We start from the raw sequence: 5742 nt of genomic DNA, 5'->3' as shown, positions 1-5742 counted from the left end.
CCTGTGCTCTGTAGATCATAGGACTGGGAATGGCTGTTACTGTGGCGGCAGATTTTTCAAGAACTGTATTCTTTTGAACAGAAGACCCTGCAACCAAATTCTCAGATTCTGTCTTCTGTTTCCACAGTCTTATTTGTGGTTCAGGTGAAACTGTTTTCCAACAGGATAAAATTGTTTATATGTTTTCTTCCTTCAATAAATACAACCTCAAATAGTATAACCTTTAGAAAATGCATTCTTTTCATTTTAACTTTATAGTAGTTATCTAATGAAGGCAAGATATTCCTGAAGGATAGACAAAACAGGGGAAATTGTGTGTTCCAAACCAAAAAAGAAATCAGAGAATGTTAACCAAATCTTAACTTGATTGAAATCTTATTTTGCTGAGTTTTATTTTTTTTAGTTCTAAATTGAGTATTAAAGCATAGAGCACGATGACATCAATACATTCTCTTAGCATAATGCTATGTATCCCAAAATGAAGTACAGTATTAAATATGTATTATATTCCTCCACTTGGGGCATCCCATGTCTTCTCAAAGACTTTCCTCAAACACTCCCTCTCCTGCATCAACCAATTCTCAGTTCTTGATGGAATATTACCACCAGCATACAAACAAGCACTAATATTGGGTTTTTAAAACAAATCAAATAAAACCTTCCATGACCTTGACCTGAATCATCTTCCTACCACTGTTCCATTCCTTCCCAGTCCATTGTAAATTTTCTTGACAAATAAAGAGTCATGTCATATGATCTTCTACATCAGTCCAATCAAGTTTCCATCCCTTCTATCCCAGAGAAAAATCTTGTCAGGGTCACAAAAAAAAGTATGCAGTGGTCACCGTTCTTTCCTTAACCAGACCTTTCCATTGCTTTCAACATAGCTGCTCACTTTTCTTCACAAAACTCTCTCATCTCTTAATGTCTAGGACCCCATGTGCTTGTAACTGAGTGCCTGCATTATTCGCTGCTTCATTGCAGTCTCCTTTGCTGGTTCCTTTTCTCCTCCTCAACCACTAAATGTCCTGGGCTCTCTAGGTGACATTTTTTTAAGCTTCAGCTTAAATAGAACTTGTTTGCTATGACTTCCACATCTGTACCTCAAGATCCAAACATGCCCTGCAACTCCAGAATCATATATCTAACACCCTGCTGGATATTTGTCTTCAGGTGTTTTAAAAAGCATCTTAAAATTAACACAGCCAAGATAGAACTCTTGATTCTCATAGAACTCAACTACCAAACTAGCTCCTTTCAGATTAACTTTTTTGAATAAATAACTCCATCCAATTTCTTAAGCCAAACTTTCAGGGATTTTCCTTATTTCTCATTGTCCATCAGAATCCCCACTCCCAAATGTACACATATAAATTATCCACGTATCATGTAAAATTTGCCTTTAAAACATATCCTAAATCTGTCTTCTTCTTTTCCATTTCTACTATTTAAACCATAATTGCTCAGATTATTCATGGCACTTTAGCTAGTCCCCTGCTTCCATTCTTCTCCCAACACAATAGTTTTTTTTGTTTTGTTTTTACTTATTAAGTTTATTGAAATGTGATTTACATGCAATAAAATAGCATCTATTTTAAATTTACAATTTGGTGAGTTTGTCAAATGTATACACCCATATGATCATCAACCCTATCAAGATACAGAATATTTCCATCACCCCCCCCCACCAAATTTTCCTTGTATCCATTTGTATTTTACCCACCCTCACCTCTGGCCTACGCAACAACTGACATGCCATTACTATAGATTAGGTTTACCTATTCTATGATAGTATATACATGGGTTCATATAGCGTGTGTTCTTTTGTGTCCTAGGTAGCTCAGCACGTTTTTTGAGATTCGTAAACGTTGTGTCTAGTAGTTTGTTTCATTTTATTGTTTGGATATACAACAATTTGTTTAAGAAAATATCAAAGAAAATCTTTGTGATCTTAGAGGATAAAACTACTAAATAGGCTATAATAAAAAATTAACACCATCACGATGAACTGCCCAAAATTAAAGTTAACTTACAGCCCAGGGCGATGTTGTTAGAGAGTATACAAAACAAACATTCTAAAAATCACATAATCAAGAGGATGTATATGTCTAAGCCTGTTCTTCAGTGGGGAAGTAGTAAGGTATAGTAATTAGTTTAAACATAATTAGTAGATAAACAGTGAGTTTTGGGGAAAAGAGATTATGATTTCTGGGATAATCACACACAGGTGACAAGCTAAAAATGGCATAAAATCCCTTGAAATTCTTACATACAAATACAAGGTATCTGAGGCATCCACAGTGGAGACAATATGCTCCTCCAGTTAAGGAATGGAAAATTAATTATAGGGCATTTCCAAGTAATGTAGTCAATACTACTGTAGTATTAAGTAGACAGAAAGTCTTGCTTTCAAACTGAAATTGCTTTCTATTATCTTTAATAAGTGATGTGTGTACTTGATAGTCTGGATAACCACTAAGGAGTCATTTCCACAATACGCCTCCATTTAATGTGAAATCATATGGAAGGTGTCCCAAAAAACTGTTCAGTTTCTTTTTATCAGTTAAGCATTAATTAATTTTATTTTATGTTCCACTTGTTGAATGCGCTCTTGGAAAAGACTTTGTATGTTCCGTTGTTGGGTGAATTATTCTATGATTTCAGTTATGTCCTGCTGATTGATATTTTATTCAAGTCTTTTATCTCCTTAGTAATTTTCTGCAGAAATTTCAACTATAATTGTGGATTTGTCTAATTTTGTTTACAGTATTTTTCAGTTTTTGCTTCATAGATTTATGAATCTGTTATTAGATACATATTCAGAATTATTATATTTTCATGTTGAACTGACACTTTTATTAAGAAATGCTTCTTCTCATCTTTGTTAATATTCCTGGTTGTGAGGACTTCTCTGTATATTTTCCTGTCATTTTACTGTTAGACAATCCATAACTGCATATTTAAAATGTACTTCCTCTAGATGACAAACAATTGGATTTAGCTTTTAAATCCAGTGTAATATTCGTTGGCTTTTATTTGGAAAGTTTAGAGCATTTATAATTAATCTAATAATTTACATGATTGTTTTAAAGTATGATTTGGCTATTTGTTTTCAATTTGTCCCATATACATTTTTTTGAGCTTTATGGTTTTATTAAAACAAATACAATGTGCACACAAGCTGTCTATTTATTTTCTTTGCTGTGCAGCCTGGCATTGGGATTGGTGACTCTGATGACCAGCTAGGCTGCTCTTTCCACAATGGCTCTTTGGTTCTTGGAGGAGACGTTGTGAGCAATCTCAGCACAGTAAGATTTGTTGCACATCAGCAGCATTTCAATCTTCTTTACATTGTGGACCAGGAACTCCCAGAAGCCACTGGACAGCATGTGCTTTGTCTTCTTGTTTCTCCGATAACCAATGTTGGGCATCAAGATCTGGCCCCTGAATCTTCTGCACGTCCTATTGTCAATGCCCCTGTGTTTCTGCCAGTTCCATATAATCTTGACATATAGGTCTGACTGGTGCTAGATGGACTTCTTGGTCCTCTTTTTGATTATCTTTGGCTTTGTGAGAGGTCTGAGGGCGGCCATGATGCCAAGGAGATGGCTGCCACCTTCGTAGGCAGCACCAAGAAAGAGAGTGGCCCATATTTTTTGTTCTTTGTCCCTGCATTCTTTTTGACTATTTAAATATTTTCATTATTCAGTTTTTCTCTACCATGGTCTTACTAGCTATAACTTTTAACTTTATACAGTAAGAGCTCTAGGATTTGCAATATGCATCTTATCACAGTCTTTCTTCAAGTAATATTATGCCTCTTCAGTTTTAATGTAAGAAATGTATAACAGTACATTTCTATTATACCCTCCTCTTCTTTATACTTTTATTGTCAAATAATCTACATCTATGTATGTCATAAACCCCACAAATATATTATTTTTTAATTTAAACAATAAAATATATTTAAAAGAAATTTAAAAATGAAAGAATTTTTTTTATTTACCCACAGTTACTATTCACAGTATTTTTTATTTATTAGTGAAACTCTGGTTTACTGTTTCTTCAGCCTGAAGAATCTTTGTTTTCTTCAGATATTTGAGTGATGAATTATCCAGGTTTTTATTTTCCTGAACATATTTTTATTTTAGCTTCATTTCTGAGGGATTTTTCTGGATATAGAATTCTAGGCTGACAGATTTTTCAACTTTTTAAAGATATTGTTCCAATATATTTTGGTTTGCATTGTTTCTGATACAAAGCCAACAACTTTCTTATGTTTATTCCCCTGAATTTAATCTTTTCTCTGACTGCTTTTAAAATTTTAGTTTTAACAATGATTTTATAAAATTTGAATTACATGTTTTTGCTTTTCTTTTTTCCTTACTGGAACTTTTTGAGCTTCTAGGGCATGTGGCCTTATAATTTTGAACAAGTTTGGAAAATGTTAGTCCATTATATCTTCGATTTCCCTCTACCTCCTTTCTGGAACTGTGATAACACTATTGTTAGAGTTCTTAGGGTCATCCTACTGTTCACCAAAGCTACATATGTATTTGTTTCAGTATCTTTTTTCCCTCTGCGTTTCCGTATGGATAAGTTCTATTATGTCTGTAAGCTCACTGATATTTTTTCTGTGGTGTTTAATCTGCAGAAAAGTTTATCAATACACATAATGTATTTTGGGTTCTAGACATTCTATTTGGCTCCTTTTAATATATTGTATTTCACTCCTCTCTATGTTCACGTTTACATCAACTCTTGAATGATCTGGGTATTTCCTACTTCCCAGTGCTGAGGTACCTGAATTAAAGGTCAGGGGTTGCTTAGGTAAAGTACTGAGGAATTACTGTTGTACATTTGTCACCATAAAAAATGATACTTCATCATAGGCCTCTCTTTTAGTCAGTGGGTTCATGGTCTGAGAATTGGATCACATCTGGAATCTAGGGGAAAAATTGTGACTTTTCTTTACTGTCATTTTTTTTTAATTTTATTTTTTTATTAGAGTATAGTTGCTTTACAATATTGTGTTAGTTTATACTGTAGATGCCGGAGTGTTAAATTTTGTTTCACAGGATAATGCTCTCCTATTGATAAACTCTCTCATCTCCAACTTTCTTTTTGGTTCTGTTCCCCTTCATTTAGCATCCTCAACATCCAATCCTATGCATCTACTCATGTCACCACATGGATATTGGTACGTTTTAGCCAAATCCTGCAGCAACGGCAGCACATGGTTTTCCTCATTCCTTAGCAAGCTTAATAGTTCTCCATATGGATGTTCTGGGATTGGTGCTGATACTATCTTAGATCGGGTTTCCTGAAAATGGAATTTTTAATGGGAAAGTTGATGGACAATGTTCTTAGGAAGTTCACCTGTAAGAATGTGAGAAAGGCAGGATCTGGCAGAATGAGAAGCTGAATCACAATGTACAGTTGACCCTTGAACAATGAGAGAGTTGTTGAACAACCCTCCACACAGTTGAAAGTCTAACTTCAGTTGGCCCTCCCTCTATGTGGTTCCTCCTCATATGCGGTTCTGCATCCATGGATTCAACAACCACAGATCATGTAGTACTGTAGTATTTATGACTGAAACGTATTTAAATATAAGTGGAACCGTGCAGTTCAAACCCACATTGTTCACGGGTCAACGGTAGTTGCAATTGAGACGTCAGCTGATTTACAGAAAACCCTGGAGCTTGGGGGGCCCTTTAGAGTTGTCCCAAAAAAAGATAA

At 34.8% G+C, this 5742-nt stretch overlaps 1 pseudogene across 1 annotated transcript; it reads right to left on the bottom strand.

Annotated features, from left to right (window-relative positions):
• Positions 1-388: 388 nt before the first annotated feature.
• Positions 389-3608, bottom strand: LOC309622473 (putative large ribosomal subunit protein eL32' pseudogene; annotated as a pseudogene). Its single transcript has one exon. The product of its transcript is annotated as a putative large ribosomal subunit protein eL32' pseudogene (transcript).
• Between the last annotated feature and the right edge of the window lie 2134 nt (positions 3609-5742).

Source organism: Balaenoptera borealis, assembly GCF_965194805.1.
Source record: "Balaenoptera borealis genome assembly, chromosome: 2".
NCBI lineage: Eukaryota > Metazoa > Chordata > Mammalia > Artiodactyla > Balaenopteridae > Balaenoptera > Balaenoptera borealis.
Note: the sequence above shows the minus strand (reverse complement) of the source record. Positions and strands in the feature narration are given on the sequence as shown.